The 17,280-nt window shown below is 49.0% G+C and overlaps 1 protein-coding gene across 8 annotated transcripts in view; it reads left to right on the forward strand.

The window, feature by feature from the left end:
• The window catches only part of LOC141987173 (myogenesis-regulating glycosidase-like), a 35,613-nt gene that overhangs the window by 11,385 nt on the left and 6,948 nt on the right, over positions 1 to 17,280 (forward strand). For 3 of the 8 annotated variants that reach the window (XM_074952272.1, XM_074952270.1, XM_074952273.1), the window contains one exon: positions 14,119 to 14,384. The exons of 3 other annotated variants lie outside the window; for them this stretch is intronic. The gene's annotated coding sequence lies outside the window, so the exon portion shown is untranslated. Of the gene's footprint in view, positions 1 to 6,382; positions 7,013 to 14,118; positions 14,385 to 15,275; positions 16,137 to 17,280 lie in introns of those variants that run through there. 2 more of the 8 variants (XM_074952277.1, XM_074952278.1) reach the window with 2 other exon arrangements.

The raw sequence follows: 17,280 nt of genomic DNA on the forward strand, positions 1-17,280 counted from the left end.
ACATGAGCTCTCTGGCTTTGGGAGTTACATTCACGCTCTATTGCGTTCGTTTGTTGCTAGAATCCCAAGGATCTATTAACATGAGAGCTGGGTTAATAGCATGAACTTATGCGGATCAACCAAGGGTTGTGGTGGATTCTCTGTCACTGACAATTTTTAAATCAATGCTGGATGTTTTTTTTCCTAAAAGATCTGCTCTACGAATTATTTTGGGGAAGGTCTATGGCCTGCGTTATACAGGACGTCAGAATAGGTGATCACAGTGGTCCCTTCTGGCCTTGGAATCTATGAAATCCATGCCTAAGTAGGGTGACCAGATGTCCCGATTTTATAGGAACAGTCCTGATTTTGGGGGCTTTTTCTTATATAGGCACCTATTACCCCCGACCCCCTGTCCCAAATTTTTACACTTGCTATCTGGTCACCCCATGCCTAAGGCCTGCAGAGAGCATTACCTCTTGCATCTGTCTTGAGTGTAAAGTTTTCTTCCCTGCTTATTTCTATTCATCTTATTGTTACCACATTCGCCTCCAGTGACTGGCCAGCCAGCTGGAGTTAAAAGCAGCACCACACTTCAGTTAAGGGTTTGTGTGTGTGGATGGTGTGGCAGATATGGCAATATCCTGGATAAATCTTACTGAATTAAGTTTAAGTATCTTGGGAGTTCATTGTATTTAACAATGCAAATGTTTATATGTTACTGGGGGATTGTATGTAATTTATTTAAGGGGAAGACAAGACTAAGGTAAACCCTGGAAAGTGTTATGAGCTTCAAAGGACTCTTAAAATAACAAGGCAGACAGGAGTGAACTTTCAGTTGAGTGGCTGTCCTAGGAAATACTTAGGAAAAGGAGACTGCAAATGACACACCGTACCTCAGAATGGCACCCTGTAACCCCCATATTCATCATTTCTATATGGTTGTGATATTTCATACAAAGCATGTGATGTGAGATACCATATGAAAGGTCATGATCTGCTGAAACCCATTGTTCTGTCCAAATATGTATATCATTAGTGTGTATGAAGTTTTTGCTTTATGGTTGTTCCTGAAATATGCTGTAAATTTGCTCATTACATACCAAGGATCCCCACCCAGGAGGGTGCTCCATGACCATTCATCAGCAGGGGTCTTGTAATCAAGGGATTTACATTTAAATGACAGCTGCCCAAGTCCACACAATGAGGGTTTACTTGATCACTAAAAAAGAAAGGGGAGAGAAAATCTTTTGTAGTGATAAACACCCATTTTTTCATGGTTTGTGTGTATAAAAACATCATCTGTATTTTCCACAGTATGTATCCGATGAAGTGAGCTGTAGCTCACGAAAGCTTATGCTCAAATAAATTGGTTAGTCTCTAAGGTGCCACAAGTACTCCTTTTCTTTTTGCGAATACAGACTAACACGGCTGTTACTCTGATACTTGATCACTGTGACTCAAAGTTCACCAAGACATGTCTGGGCAAGTGTCTCAGGCATATGGATTGAGGGTATAAAATAAGGACAGCGTTTCTTTGCCTTTCTCCTCCCCAACCTATGCTGGAAACAACTGGAATGCCAAGAAGATGAAGGTCATATGAGGAAACTGGTCCAGGCTTAAGGGGAAGCCTATGTATTAAGAATTGTTTTAAGAACAGTTCACTGGCCACAGGCCTTGTTGGAGTGATCTTTGGTAAGCTTATTAGCATGAGTGTACCTTCTATTATCGTTTTTAATGAGTTTTCTCAGTAATGCTTTCACTTTAAGAATAAATGTACTTGCTTAGAAAGAGCTGTGTGGTAACTTATGACTCTGGCAATTACACTGTTCTCTTATGAGGAGAAAAGTACAGCAGGTCTGCTTAGGCAATCTGATTGTGCTGGGGAATTCACAGTGCAGACAAGGAACTGTGCAGCCTAGAAATACCATGGTCAGGAGAAAGAGAGAGATGCAGGTGTCCAGGCAAGAAAGGTGACGGCTGGGAGCCAGAAGCCTGAGAGTGAGTGTCCTGGCTGGACCCTGGAGGGGGAATACAGGTGCAGTTACCCTGAATTGTGACAGATGGAACTAGAGTTAACTGCAGTGAAGACAAGAAATATAAGTCGCAGGTAAGGCTAAGTTTTAGTCTCAGGTATTTTTAGTAAAAGTCATGGACAGGTCATGGGCAGTAAACAAAAATTCATGGCCCGTGACCTGTCCATGACTTTTACTATATACCCCTAACTAAAACTTGGGCCGGGGAGCCGCAGGTGCTTGGGGGGGAGGGGGGCGGGACCCCTATTGGCACTGGTTGGGGTGGGGGGGGCGGGCTGTGGCGGGCGGGCTGCGGTGCGCGGCCTGGGACCCTTGCTGGTGCTGAGGGGGGGAGGACGCGTGGAGACATGCAGCCTGGGACCCCTGCTGGTGCTGAGGTGGAGGGGGCCGGGTGGTGGCAAATGACCTGGGACGCCTGCTGGTGCTGGGGGAGGGAGGCTGGGCAGCGGGGCTGGCAAGCTCCCCACCTGGCTCCGACCAGCATGTCCCTGCAGCTCCTAGGGGGAGGGGCGACCGGGGTGCTCGGCACGCTGCTCCTGCCACAAGCGCTGGCTCCGCAGCTCCCATTGGCTGGGAACTGCAGCTAATGGGAGCTTTGGGGGCAGTGCCTGCAGGCGCTGGCAAGTCCTTTGGCCCCTCCACCTTGGGAGCTGCAAGGACATGCCGGTGGGAGCTGGGGAGCCCCCCACCGATGTAAGCGCTGCCCTGCACCCCAACCCTCTGCTCCAGCTCTGAGCCCCCTCCCACACCCAAACTGCTGCTGGCCTAAGGGCTGCTTGGCTTGAGCAGCCCCTGAGCCAGCTACTGCAGAAGTCACGGAGGTCACAGAAAGGCATGGAATCTGTGACTTCCGTGACAGACACGCAGCCTTAGTCATAATTAGTGGGAGGCTTATGAGACATTGCAAAGTCATTAGATTTGGACAAAAAGACACACACACACACACACACACACACACACACACACACACACACACACACACACACACACACACACACACACACACACACACACACGGCGGGGGGATTGTTTGGTTTTTTGCTAATGAGTGCTAGTGACCCTACCAAAGGCTTTTTCTAACTGGCAAAAGCCCATCTATGCTGCTCCTGCCAGTTATGTTCTAGGCAGCAACAGGCAAGTGAGGGTTATTATAATCCTGTTTTGAAGCATGGATATGCCAAGATCCTAGCGGCTTTCACTTGGCCGCCTGCTTGCCTGGCTCAGCCAGGGGGTGTATGACTAGAAAGCGCAAAGCAAGAACAGGAGGGGGAGCAGAGAGGGCGAGAGAACGTTGGAAGGCAGCACAAGAATGGCAAGAGATGAGCACAAGGAAAAAGAGGCCCCATAGAAACCGAGCAGCCATCAGTTTACATGCCTAATGGTCAAGCATCTGCCTATATATTTCTCTCCTTCCCTGTGTCCCTCTGTCTCTTTGCAAATCTCATCTGAGAAGATCTTTCTTTGACCATTAGAGCTAATCAAAATGTTTTCCAACAAAGCAGGGTTTGGGTGGGTGCGGGTTTTTTTTGTTTGTTTGTTTGTTTTTAAGTTTTTGTGATTAACAAAATTAGAAGTTTTCACAAGATTTCAGTTTTTGTTCAAACATTTTTTGAAAAAAATCAAAAGGGGTGAGTTTGTTTAGTTTTGGTCAGAAAAATACAACGTTCCCCAGCTCACTTCACCCCCTGGGGGAGGGCGCAGGGGGGTGGGGTGATAATGTAAAGTCAGAGTGTCCTTTGCTTCCCTGATCCGGGAATAAAGTTTTTCCATTGAAAACTTCAGAAAAGACACACGCACTTTTTTGGAAGTTACTTGCGAAATATACTTCCCCCTCTCCACCGGCTCTACTGAATAAATAGTGTTTGGAATGATTTCTGGAGAGGTAAAGAATTAGTGTGCAGGACAAAACACCTTCGCCCGCTGCAAGCTAGCCTACAGAACTGTTTCTATTACTGTTTTCCTCAACAACCTCTCCCTTGCACTGATTCTCTACTAACCCGCCCCTCATGGGCGGCATGTTGAAGAGGCCAGGGAAGGCTAAGCCTCCCTCCCCAAAAGGCCAGCCATGCAGGGGGGGAAGGCCGTGGATGTGGCAGGCTCCCCTCCGGAGGCATCCCGGCTCACCGCTGCCTTTGGAGCACCGGAAGTGAAGCTCCATAGAAGGGGGGGGGGGGCCACCAGTGCCCGGACCATGGCCTTGCCTGTGCTTTGCTCCACCCCTTCCCCCGAGACCCTGCCCCCCGCTCCGTCTCTTCCCGCCACCGCTCCGCCTCTTCCCCCAAGACCTCCCCCTACCCTCCACTTGCTCCTTTCTGTCTTACCCACCTCTCCCCGTTGCTTGCTAAAGGCAGGAAAAAGTGATGGGGTCATGGCCCCATGGTGACCCCCCTGTTCCAGAAGGGAGTGGAGAGGAGCAAGCAGCGGGCGGGGAGCAGAGAAGGGGCGGGACGAAGGGAAAAGGTACAGACAGGAGACAGACTGAATGAGTCCAAACCAAAAGGCTGCCTGATACCTCAAGGACTGTGTTAATATTATGCCTCGTAAACAAGAAAAGTGGAACCAGAACTTAACCCAAATTGGTGTGTTGGAAACTAGGCCTAACGGGTGGACAAAATAATGAGGGGATGGGCTATTCCACCCATCGCTCTTTTTGTGGGTCCTTAAAGAAAGAGACTTTAGAGGATTAAAATTAGCAAGTTTCACCATCATGGCTGCCACCCTCACCGTCTCCCAGGACCTTCTTTGTCCTAATCCTGAGAGATTCCCTGACCAGACCGAGCCAGAGAGAGGGACCCAGACATCATCGCCACCTCTACTGGCTTCATCAACACCACCTGGGTTGAAATGGGATCAACCTGTAACAACCGTGACACCAGCCCATCTCAACTAACTTCTCTTTTTCCCCAACAAGGACAAGGTATGACAATGTCTGATACATCTGAGAGTCTGTCAAACAAGTGATTGGTTTTTTTTCCCCCCTCCCTTCTAAAAAACTCTCTACAACTAAAGGGAAGGAAAGTTGTTAAAGAGAGAGCCTCATTTAATGCCTTACATTTCAAAGGCTTTCATTGTTTGTCCTTCTTTTCCTTATTTTTAATAAAAGGATGTTTCCTGGTGTGTTTGCCATGGTGCTAAACAGGCAGAGATCTCTGTGTACCAAACCCCAAACTTTGTTTAACACTGTCTAATGTTGCACAGCGTCTGGAATATGTTACCACTTATTCTGTCTAAATGAATACAACAGCTCTAACGTCTTTGCTGTTTACCGCAGGCTTTTGAAATTCAGCAGGGTTTTGCCCTATGGGTTCTTGTGAGTCTACTGGGTAGCGTCCCACCTGCTTTTCCTTAGCTCCGAAGCCTACAGGGAGTTCTGCCTCCAACACAGATGCTCAGAGCTCTGCTATTTTGAGTCAAGAGGCTCCAGCCTGACCCCATTGTTTTGCTTCCAGGGTGAGCCCCAGCTCAGTTGAACAAGTAGGCTGCAAGTTCCAGGGGTGAAATCCTGGCCCCATTGGAATCAGCGGGAGTTTTGACCTTAACTTCAATGGGGACAAAATTTCATCCCAGCAATGTCGTGCTTGTGATAACTTGGATTGAGTGCATCTACGTGGATTTTCACCGCTCACCCGTGCTCTGGTCTGTGGGCGTCCCGTCTAGATAGGCAATGAAGAATTCCTTCAGTCATCATCAGTTCTGGCTTTCATTATTAGCTCCTTCACAGCCAGCCAGAGGAGAGTTGCACTTCATCAATTTGGTCCTCATGTGTTTGAGGGGAGAAGTGTTGCCTAATGGCTAGCACAAGTGCTTGTGAGCCCGGACCCCTGGGTTTTATTTCCTGCTCTGCCACTGACCTGCTGTGTGACTTTGGACAAGTCATTTCCCCTTCCCATGCCTCAGTTTCCCCATCTCTCAGTTTCCCCATCTCTAAAACAGGATGAACCCAAACATATCCATTTTCCAGGGAGGTAGAGACTGCAAAGTGGTCAGACGACTTAACTGAGAAAACAGAACACAGCCACGGTCAGCCCTTAAGGAAATAGCATTTCCAACAAGACATGAAGGAGTGAATAAAGAACTACTGAGCCTGGAGTTCTAACTAGTTCTGTGCTCCTGGGCTGATCCCAGCCCTCCCAAGTGAAGAGTTTTAGCCTTTCCTGGAGCACACCTGCACTGAGCTGAAGTTAAACCCTTGGGCACTAGAGACCAGGTCAGTGGCCTGTCTGAGGCTGAATTTGTGTTTATAGAGTTTGGAGAGGCTCAAAAGATTTTAAAAACGCAAAGGCTGCAGGAGACAGTGTCACAATAGATTTTATCTATTTCCATGGCTCTCCTCCCTGCAGTTGTCTAAGCCCCTCATAATTATTAATGGATTATGTGCGGTAGGGAAATTTTAGCTCTGTTTTCAGAAGGGAAACTGAGGCCCAGGGGAGCTTAAACGACTTGTCCACGGTCACCCAGGTAGGCAGTTCAACCTGCCTAGCCTGGTTCTGTCCACTATGCTATGCTCCCTCCCACGCTGCCCTTTCATTCTGTGTATGTCCCATTTCCCCCTCCTTCTGGGCTATGATCCCATCGCCCTGTAACATTAGCAGTGCAGTCACACGGGCACTGCCAGCTCATGGAAAACAATAAGAACACCACTGCACAGAGATTCTGTGAGTCAGCAGCGACTGAGAGCTGAGATGCAGCAAGAGAGAAACTGAATGAGTCAGGAGCTGGCGGGAACCTGAGGTTTGAGAGAAAGTGAAAGGACACGACTGCTATTCGGAGACGGAATGAAGAGAAAAACACCTGTGAAGTCTGGACTGGACAAATCTCTTCACCCCTCAGTCAGAGGCCTTTAGCTTTCTAGCCTTTCAGTTGCTTTAAATAATGGGATTGTTGTGGAATTAAGGGGTGATTAGCCCACATGGGCGATAGGTTTAATTAAGTGAGCTGTACAGCAGCCAAATGCCACAGAGCCCTGGGTTCCCTCATTCCCGGGCTCGAGGATAATGGTAAGTGGAAAGTGGCTTTGTATCATCAGGTGGTTGCACTTCAGTCTCTGCAGTTTAACCCATGAATTGCTTATTCTGCAGGAAGTCAGGATGGGATCCTGTTCACTACAGCGTTGCACACCTGATTAGGGCCTGTCATAAATAAAGGGAAGGGTAACCACCTTTCTGTGTACAGTGCTATAAAATCCCTCCTGGCCAGAGGCAACATCCTGTTACCTGTAAAGGGTTAAGAAGCTCAGCTAACCTGGCTGGCACCTGACCCTAAGGACCAATAAGGGAACAAGATACTTTCAAATCTTGGGTGGGGGGAGGCTTTTGTTTGTGCTCTTTGTTTACGTGTTTGTTCTCTCTTGGGACTGAGAGAGGCCAGGCAGAAATCCATCTTCTCCAACCCATCCTAATCCAAGTCTCCAATATTGCAACCAGTAGAGGTAAGTAAGCCAGGCAAGGCGGATTAATTTATCTTTTGTTTTATGTGAATTTTCCCTGTGTTAAGAGGAAGGTTTATCCTGTTTTCTGTAGCTTTAAGGTTTTGCCCAGAGGGGGATCCTCTGTGTTTTGAATCTGGATACCCTGTAAAGTATTTTCCATCCTGATTTTACAAACGTGATTTTTTTACCTTTCTTTTTTTTAATAAAATCCTTCTTTTAATAACCTGACTGATTTTTCCATTGTTCCAAGATCCAGGGGGTTGGGTCTTTGATGATTTTGTAACCAATTGGTTAGGATATTATTCTCAAGCCTCCCCAGGAAAGGGGGTGTAGGGCTTGGGGGCGGGGGGATATTTTGGGGAAAGACGTCTCCAAGTGGGCTCTTTCCCTGTTCTTCGTTTAACACGCTTGGTGGTGGCAGCATACTGTTCAAGGCCAAGGCAAAGTTTGTACCTTGAGGAAGTTTTTAACCTAAGCTGGCAAGAATAAGCTTAGGGGGTCTTTCATGCGGGTCCCCACATCTGTACCCTAGAGTTCAGAGTGGGGAAGGAACCCTGACAGGGCCCCACTCCTAGTGGGTCCTGGTCATTGTAGGATGGGTTCCTAGGAGAGTAACATAGAGATTTCTCTGCTCCCTCTGAAGTGGCAAACATTGGCCATTGCTGGAATTAGGACTGGAAAGTAACAGGTAATGGTCAGAGCTGCTAAAGCAGACCCCTTTCTTCTTTAGGCACCTTCGCCATTTGAGGCATGGCAGCTTGTACTCTTGGGGGAATTCTGCATTACTGCGCGGTGCAGAATTTATGTTCCCCACAAAATTTAATTTTTTCCCCTGCAGAATTTGTGATCTCCCACTGTCAGTCCCATGCATGGCCGGGCTTGAGCCGTCAGCCCCACACACGGCAGCCCGAACCCGACAGCCCCAGTTGCGCAGCAGAATTTTAAAATATTTAATTTTTTTGGTACAGAATTCCCCCAGGAGGAAACTTGCTATTTCTTCCTGCTGGAGGGTGTTGGTGCCCAGGCTTACAAAGTGGCTTTTAGCATCACAAGTTAGCTGCATGCATGCTGCTGTTCATATAGGCTCAAGGGTATGCCGGGTGCTTTACAGGAGTACTGTTTACTAAGCGCTGATAAGGATTCTGTCCACGTCCCTAATCCTGCAGGCAGGCAGAAATTTGCACACACACGTAGTCCTCTGAATTCAGTGCTAGAGAGTTTAAAATGTGCTTGCAAAGTCAGAGCACCAACAGGCAGAGATGGAATGCAGGGGAAGTCTGAGATAAGAGTTCATGGAGTTAGATATTCAGGTTTCCCCACAAGTCCTGTTGGTTCTAGTTTTAAGACAGAAAACTTTGGTTTTTCAACAAGTGTTACAGCAAAGGCATGGGTGTTGTGAGCAGAGGCTGAGGTGATTAGTAAGGGAATAATGGTTGAAAAGAGAAGATTTTTAGCAAGGCCTTGAACAAAAGCAAAGATTTCAGGGATTTTAATTAATGAGGGAACTCAATGCCTAGGTAGCAGCATGGAAAGTGAGACATTAAAATCATGGGTCTTTATTATCCGGTAGAACTGGTCATTTTATTTGTTTAAGCAAAACTGAAATTCTGTATTTTGATGTAAAAATCGGAAACTGAACACTTGTTTGTTGGTTAAAAATTATGTTGCTTCGGGGGGGGGGGGGTGAGTTTAGAAAAAGTGTGGGTTTCTGGTTTTCCGTTGATACCAGAAAATCTGGGGGGAGGGGAGTTCTGAAGTTTCCTGAAGAAGTGAAAACCTGATCTATTAAACTGATTATAAAAAGCAGTCGTGGCTTGGTCACCCCCTGATACCTCTACCCCCATCTCCTTCCCAAAGTATCGCTTCCTCCCACACTTTAATCTATGCACGGTAATATAAAATGCTAGCATCATTTGGTGTGATATCAAAATTGATAAAAGTGCACGTTTCACAGCAGTGGATTTCATGGAGTTTCTGGTACGTCTTCCCCTTTTGAGGGTAATGGTTTTGTTTGTTTAAAATTTTTGTTGTTTTGTTTCAGGGTGTTTTTGTTGTTGAATAGGGTTTATTGAATAGACGGGGTAGGGATCAGTGTTGCAGGTGTCATTCAGTGGTGGTAAAACTGTTTCGAAGAGGAAGATTTTGCAGAGTTTCCTAGAGATGGTCAGACCCTGAATTCACCTGATCTTCTCCTGGAAGCTTATTCTACTGCTGGCTCCATGGGGCTAATCCTCCATCCTTTTAACTGTAACCCTTATGGGGTACGTCAGGCTATAATTAAGGCTTCGAATCTTTCACGGAGGTCACGGATTCCGTGACTTTCCAGGACCTCCGTGATTTCTGCAGCTGCAGTGGCTGGTGCAGCTGACCCCCAGGACTGCCCCAAGCAACTGGTCCTGGGCGCTGCCCCGGAGCAGCGGTCCAGGAGCAGTAGCAGTGCCCCAGGCCACCCCCACCCGGGGGAGCGGCAGTGGGGCCACGGGACAGCCCTCCCTCCAGGAGCAGCCGCAGAGGCAGGACCCCTGGCCACCCCCCACCTCCAGGAGCAGCAGCGTCTGCGGGGGCACCACCCCACCACCATCAGTAGGTAAGAGTTAGTTAGGAGTATTTTTCATAGAACTCGTGGACAGATCACTGGCCCTGACTTTTTGGTTATTGACTGTGACCTGTCCGTGACTTTTACTAAAAATACCTGTGACGAAATCATAGCCTTAGCTATAATGCAGAGGAATCACACACAGCTTTGCTTTCTTCTATCTCTGAACAAGGAGCTTTGTTAGAATAAGGAACACAGAGGAGAGACAAGGTGGGTGAGGTAATACATGTTATTGAACCAATTTCTGTAACCCTCCGAATGACCCTGCAGATGACACTAAACTGGGAGGAGTGGTAGATACGCTGGAGGGTAGGGATACGATACAGAGGGCCCTAGACAAATTAGAGGATTGGGCCAAAAGAAATCTGATGAAGTTCAAGAAGGACAAGTGCAGAGTCCTGCACTTAGGACGGAAGAATCCCATGCACCGCTACAGACTAGGGACCGAATGGCTAGGCAGCAGTTCTGCAGAAAAGGGGTTACAGTGGACGAGAAGCTGGATATGAGTCTACAGTGTGCCCTTGTTGCCAAGAAGGCCAATGGCATTTTGGGATGTATACGTAGGGGCACGGCCAGCAGATCGAGGGACGTGATCGTTCCCCTCTATTCGACATTGGTGAAGCCTCATCTGGAGTACTGTGTCCACTTTTGGGCCCCACACTACAAGAAGGATGTGGAAAAATTGGAAAGCGTCCAGCGGAGGGCAACAAAAATGATTAGGGGACTGGAGCACATGACTTATGAGGAGAGGCTGAGGGAACTGGGATTGTATAGTCTGCGGAAGAGAAGAATGAGGGGGGATTTGATAGCTGCTTTCAACTACCTGAAAGGGGGTTCCAAAGAGGAGGGATCTAGACTGTTCTCAGTGGTAGCAGATGACAGAACAAGGAGTAATGGTCTCAAGTTGCAGTGGGGGAGGTTTAGGTTGGATATTAGGAAAAACTTTTTCACTAGGAGGCTGGTGAAACACTGGAATGCGTTACCTAGGGAGGTGGTGGAATCTCCTTCCTTAGAAGTTTTTAAGGTCAGGCTTGACAAAGCCCTGGCTGGGATGATTTAGTTGGGGATTGGTCCTGCTTTGAGCAGGGGGTTGGACTAGATGACCTCCTGAGGTCCCTTCCAACCCTGATATTCTATGATAAGGGTTACAGTTAAGAGGATGGGGATTAGCTAACCGCCAATAAAAAGTGCTCACTCATGAAATCTGTATCCCCCTTTTTGTCCTATGACTACAGGGGTGTTAACTGGGCACTTCACCTTGAGTGATCCCTTAGAATATGTGCTTCTGCTAAACTACCTGTTCAACCTTGTATGTGGCTGTGACACTGAGTGCCTTTCCCAGACCCTTTCCCAGAGGAAGAGCTCTGTGTAGCTCGGCAGCTTGTCTCTATCTCCAACAGAAGTTGGTCCAACAAAAGCTATTACCTCACCCACCTTGTCTCTCTAATGTCCTGGGACCAACATGGCTACAACACTGCATACAATGGGGGACACAGTGTTAGCCACAAGGTTAGCCTTCCTCTGTTTCACTGTAGAGCTTCTGCCTAGAATCTTGCCACATCCTCCCTGGCTTCCTGCTACAGCTTTTATGCATATCCTTGTAGTGCATGCAAAATTCTTGCTTTCCATTGCAGTATTGTCACTAGGGGCTTGTAACCATTGCTGTCCCTCCGTAGGCGTTGAAGGCATGCAGCGTGTAACAGAAGGGCTCCCATTATTTCCATGAGCAAGTGCTATGAAACAAGGAAAAAAGCAATTTCCCCTTAATCTTAAAAAGAAAATCAGCCCAAGAATCTGCATTTGCTCTTTGTGTGTGGGCAACGTAACCACCCCATCAGCCTCAAACATGAGAACAGCAAATCTATATCCTCCAGTTAAGTCCCATTAGAAACCTTTCTAATAGGCAGCAGTGTTTGTTGCAGAAGATCTGGCATCTCTCTCTTTGCTTTAATGAGACACTGGCCCGTGCAGCGTGCCATGCAGCAGCTGTGAGCGATGGGATATTAGACTGACAAGGTGTCAGTAGGATTTGAGGACCACAATCCCAGTTCAAATGGACCTTCTGGTGGCTAAAAAGCCAATATAAAGGCTCAGACTTGTGCAATTGGCATAATAAAAATGAAACTCACAAAGCAGCTAAAAATAAAAGCAACAGATGCAGCCAAGGGGCAACCCGGTCTGGAAACAGAACCCTTTACTCTAAACCATTCATATTGTACTGTACCTAGGAATCTTAATCAAGGAGCAGGGCTCCAGAGTGCTAAGTATTGTACAGATATGTAATGGACAGCAGTCTGCGCCCCAAAGAACTCAAGCTGCATTAGAGAGAATGCAAGAGGTGGGTGAGAGGGAATCAGCTAATGCTTCAGTTAGCACTGTTTGTTAGCTGACAGTCCAGCCACTCTGTGCAGTTTGAGTGGTGTTCCACAGTGAGGCTGTTCTCATGCTACCGTTGTTAACGGAGTGAAGATAACTTGAGTTAACTGTGTGGCGAAGACTTAGGGCTTGGCTACACTTGCGAGTTACAGCGCATTAAAGCAGCCCAGGGCGCTCTAACTCACGACGCGTCCACACTGGCAAGGCACGTAGAGCGCTCTGACTCCGTGGCTAGAGCGCTGCTGGTACTCCACCTCGGCGAGTGGAATAACGTTTTGTGCACCCCCGCTGGAGCGCCGCGGCGCCAGTGTGGACGCCCTGGTCTGTTAATGCGCTCTGATCGGCCTCCAGAAGTGTCCCACAATGCCTGTTCTAGCCACTCTGGTCATCACTTTGAACTCTACTGCCCTGCCCTCAGGTGACCAATTGTCAGAGCCACCCTTTAAATTCTTTGGGAATTTTGAAAATCCCTTTCCTGTTTGCTCAGCCAGGCATGGAGCGCTTTCAGCGAATCTTTCCAGGTGACCATACCTCCACGCGCCAGGTGATCCCCAGTATGGAGCAATGGCAAGGTGCTGGACCCCCATCAGTGTTTGGGGGGAGGAAGCAGTCCAGTCCCAGCTGCGCTCCAGCCGTAGGAATTGCAATACCTTCGAGCAGATATCAAGGGACATGATGGAAAGGGGCCATGATCGGGACGCACAGCAGTGCAGGATTAAAATGAAGGAGCTGCGGAATGCTTACCGCAAAGCCCATGAGGCAAACAGCCACTCCGGTGCTGCCCCTGCGATCTGCCGTTTCTACAAAGAGCTGGACGTGATACTTGGGGGCGACCCCACCTCCACTCCGAGTACCACCATGGACACTTCAGAGCCCAGTCCAACAAGGCAGGAGGAGGAGCAAAGTGGGAGCAAGAGTGCTCCGGAGGAGGAATACACCCTGGCATCCCTAGATGCATGCAGCCAGGAGCTGTCCTCAAGCTAGGAGGAAGGTGGCCAGTCACGGCGGCCAGTGTTTGGGGAAGGACAAACATCAGAGGAGGTTCCCAGTAAGCGGTTTTTATTTTGGGAAGGAAGTTATTTGGTGTGGGCTCTTGGGGTGAGGAGAGTTAGGGATACATGCATGCCTAGATGCGGAATAGGGCGTTGATGTGCTCTCTCACATCGCAGTAATCGACCTCCATGATCTCTTCAAAGGTCTCAGTGAGAACTTGGGCAATGCGCTTGTGCAGGTTTCTCGGGAGAGCCACTGTGGTCCTTGTCCCAGTAAGGCTAACTTGTCCGCACCACTGTGCCGTGAGGGAGGGGGGGACCATTGCTGCACACAGGCAAGCTGCATATGGGCCAGGGCAGAAGCCGCAGTGCGGTAGAAGACCCTCCCTTGCTTCCCAGGTCACCCTCAGCAGTGAGATATCTTCCAGGATGAACTCCTGTGGAAAATGTGGGGACAGTGTTCAGTATAGGGGCCCCCTGCCGCTGTTGGCTCTCCCCAAGGCATAGAACCCCAGCCATGAAAGAATCAGTCCCCCTTGACCCTGTGCTTACTCACCATTTTGGGGCTCCTGTGGGTTATGTGCACTTGCTTTGGGATGGGCAAATTATGCTACTGTGTAGACTGTGCTTGCCCTTAAGTATGGGGGAATCATTGCTCTGTCTGGTGTGAACAATGCTGCCTCTGCTAAGTGTTGCATTTTGCCTTTACAGATGAAACCTTGAGATCTCAGTCATCCGTGTTATCACCGGCTGAGAGGCTGCAAAGAATCAGGAAGAGGCCACGCAGAAGCAAAGAGGACATGATGCATGAAGTCATGCAGCATTCAAGTAATGAAATTCAAAAAGTGCAGGAGTGGCGGGAGAGTGAAAGGAGGGTCCGCCAGTAGAATATGGATCGCTGGCATCAAAGCACAGAGCGGCTGATAAGCATCATGGAGCACCAAACGGACTCGATCCAGGCGCTCGTAGCCATGCAGGTGGAGCACTACCGCACCCACCCGCCCCTGCAGCCCTTGTCCCAAAACTCTTTCCCTTGTGCCCCCATGTCACCTCCAACCCACTTTCCCCAACATCCGGGTTCTTACCACCACCAGCTGTCTCCAACACATGTAGCTTCACCACCCAGCCCTGAAAACTACAACCCTTACCCACTGCACTCGACCCCCATCACCAGGCAGTATAGCCATCCTGAAGTGCAGCACGCATTGCACAGCACTCCATACACAAATCTGTGATTGTACCATTCCCCACTCCACCCCCTTGCCCTTTCCTGTTTCCCAAGCAGTTGTGTTTCTTTTCATTAAATGGATTTTTTTGCTTTGAAAACTTCTTTATTATTGCATAACATAAAAGATACCTTAGCCCAGGAAAGAAACAGGCACTGCAAGTCAGCGTAGCAAACACAGATTCCTACTAACATTGGAACCACTGCACTTCACTCTCGTGCAGGGCGCCAGACATTACTGGTGGCTTTCAGCCTCCAATTGCTCCCTCAAGGCATCCCTAATCCTTGCAGCCCCGCGCTGGGCCCCTCTAAAGCCCTGTTCTCTGGCTATTCAAATTCAGCCTCCAGGTGTTGAATCTCCGATTTCCATGCCTGAGTGAATCTTTCACCCTTCTCTTCACAAATGTTATGGAGGGTACAGCACGCGGATATAACCGCGGAGATGCTGTTATCAGCCAGGACCAACTTCCCATACAGAGAGCACCAGCGACCCTTTAAACGACCAAAAGCACACTCCATAGTCATTCTGCACCGGCTCAGCCTGTTGTTGAACTGCTCCTTGCTGCTGTCAAGGCTCCCTGTGTAGGGTTTCATGAGCCACGGCATTAAAGGGTAAGCGGGGTCTCCAAGGATCACAATGGGCATTCTCCTACGGTGATCTTCTGGTCTGGGGAAAAAAGTCCTGGCTTGCAGCTTCCTAAACAGGCCAGTGTTCCGAAAGATGCGTGCATCTGGCACCTTTCCAGGCCAGCCTGTGTTAATGTCCATGAAATGCCCATGGTGATCCACAAGCGCCTGGAGAACCATCAAGAAATACCCCTTCCGATTAACGTACTCGGAGGCTAGGTGGGCTGGTGCCAGAATTGGAATATGCGTCCCATCTATCGCCCCTCCGCAGTTAGGGAAACCCATTGGTGCAAAGCCATCCACAATGTTATTCACGTTACCTGGAGTCACGGTTCTTCTGAGCAGGATGCGATTAATGGCCCTGCAAACTTGCATCAGTACGATTCCAACGGTTGACTTCCCCACTCCAAACTGGTTAGCGACTGATCGGTAGCTGTCTGGAGTTGCCAGCTTCCAGATTGCAATAACCACCTGCTTCTCCACTGTCAGGGCAGCTCTCAATCTCGTGTCCTTGTGCCACAGGGTGGGGGGCGAGCTCCTCACACAGCCCCATGAAAGTGGCTTTTCTCATCCGAAAGTTCTGCAGCCGTGGCTCATCATCCCAGACTTGCCTGACGACGTGATCCCACCACTCAGGGCTTGTTTCCCGAGCCCAAACGCGGCATTCCATGGTGGTGAGCATGTCCGTGAATGCCACAAGCAATCTCGTGTCCTATGCGTTACTCACGTCGATATCGTCGTCTGAGTCCTCACTGTCACCTTGGATCTTAAGGAATAACTCAACTGCCAAATGTGACGTGCTGGCGAGACTCGTCAGCAGACTCCTCAGCAGTTCGGGCTCCATTCCCGCAGACCGAAAGGGAAGACAGAGCGCACGGTACAAAAAACGCTGAAAGATGGCGCCAATTGTGAACGGAAGCAGAGGGGTTGCTGGGATGCAAACTGATGCATCACGGGGCTTTGGGACAGGACCCAGAATGCCTTGCACCCCCTGTCCCCTTCCCACAAGCCACAGCGCCACAATGGGAAGAGGTGCTCTGTGGGATAGCTGCCCATAATCCACCGCTCCAAATGCCGCAAATGTGGCCCTGTCAGTGTGGACAGACTGCAGCGCTTTTCCTACTGCGCTCTCCGAAGGCGGGTTTAACTCAAAGCGCTCTACATCTGCAAGTGTAGCCATGCCCTTAGACGTAGATAAAATTAAGTTTGGTTGCTTGGAGTTCATCACCTGCTTACTCTTCTGTGGCTGTTAATTAGCACTGCCCAATAAAAGCTTTTCAGTTTGGCCTCTAGTTTTAGGCAAGCTAATGCCTTAATCCAGACCTTTAAAACTAGAAAGGCCTAGTGCCGTGTTTCTCTGATTAACGTCTTCCTTTCAACACACATGCAGTCTGTCTACCGCTAAACAAAAATCAGAATTTTTGTTTTACAGGAAATTCTGGTGTTTCAACATTTGTTTTAATCCCAAACTGGATGGAATCATTGAATGAAAGAAATTGGTATTTCAATGGAAAGTTATGAATCAAAAATATTTGGTAATGTTTTGACAATTTTTGGTAAAAAGAAACGTTGGTAATGTTTTTGGTAAATGTTTTGACAGTCCCAAATCGAAAGATTGTTTTGGTCTGCTAAACCGAATGGAAAAGCGGTGGTCAGTTTTGAGTCAGTTTGACATGGAAAACTGCGTTTGCCTTTGGCAGTGTTCCCAAACTTTTTACCTCACGCCCTCCAGGACTGGGAAGTGTGGCCACAACTGGGGCTGGGGCCATGGCTGGGAGCATGGTCAGGGCCAGGGGCCAAGGCTGGGGCTGGAGTCACAGCCAGGCCGGGAGCCAAAGGTTGAGACCTGGGCTGGCCGCAGCTGGGGGTGGGGCTGGGAGCGGGAGTGGAGCTGGGGCCGCAGCTGGAAGGAAGCTGAGGCCAAGCCGGCAGCCGGAGCCGCAGCCGGGGCTGGGCCTGAGGTCAGGGCTGGGGACGGGGCCAGGAGCAGAGCCATAACCAGGAGCTGGGGTCGGAGCACG

The sequence above is a fragment of the Natator depressus genome, chromosome 5, assembly GCF_965152275.1.
Source record: "Natator depressus isolate rNatDep1 chromosome 5, rNatDep2.hap1, whole genome shotgun sequence".
Classification (NCBI taxonomy): domain Eukaryota; kingdom Metazoa; phylum Chordata; order Testudines; family Cheloniidae; genus Natator; species Natator depressus.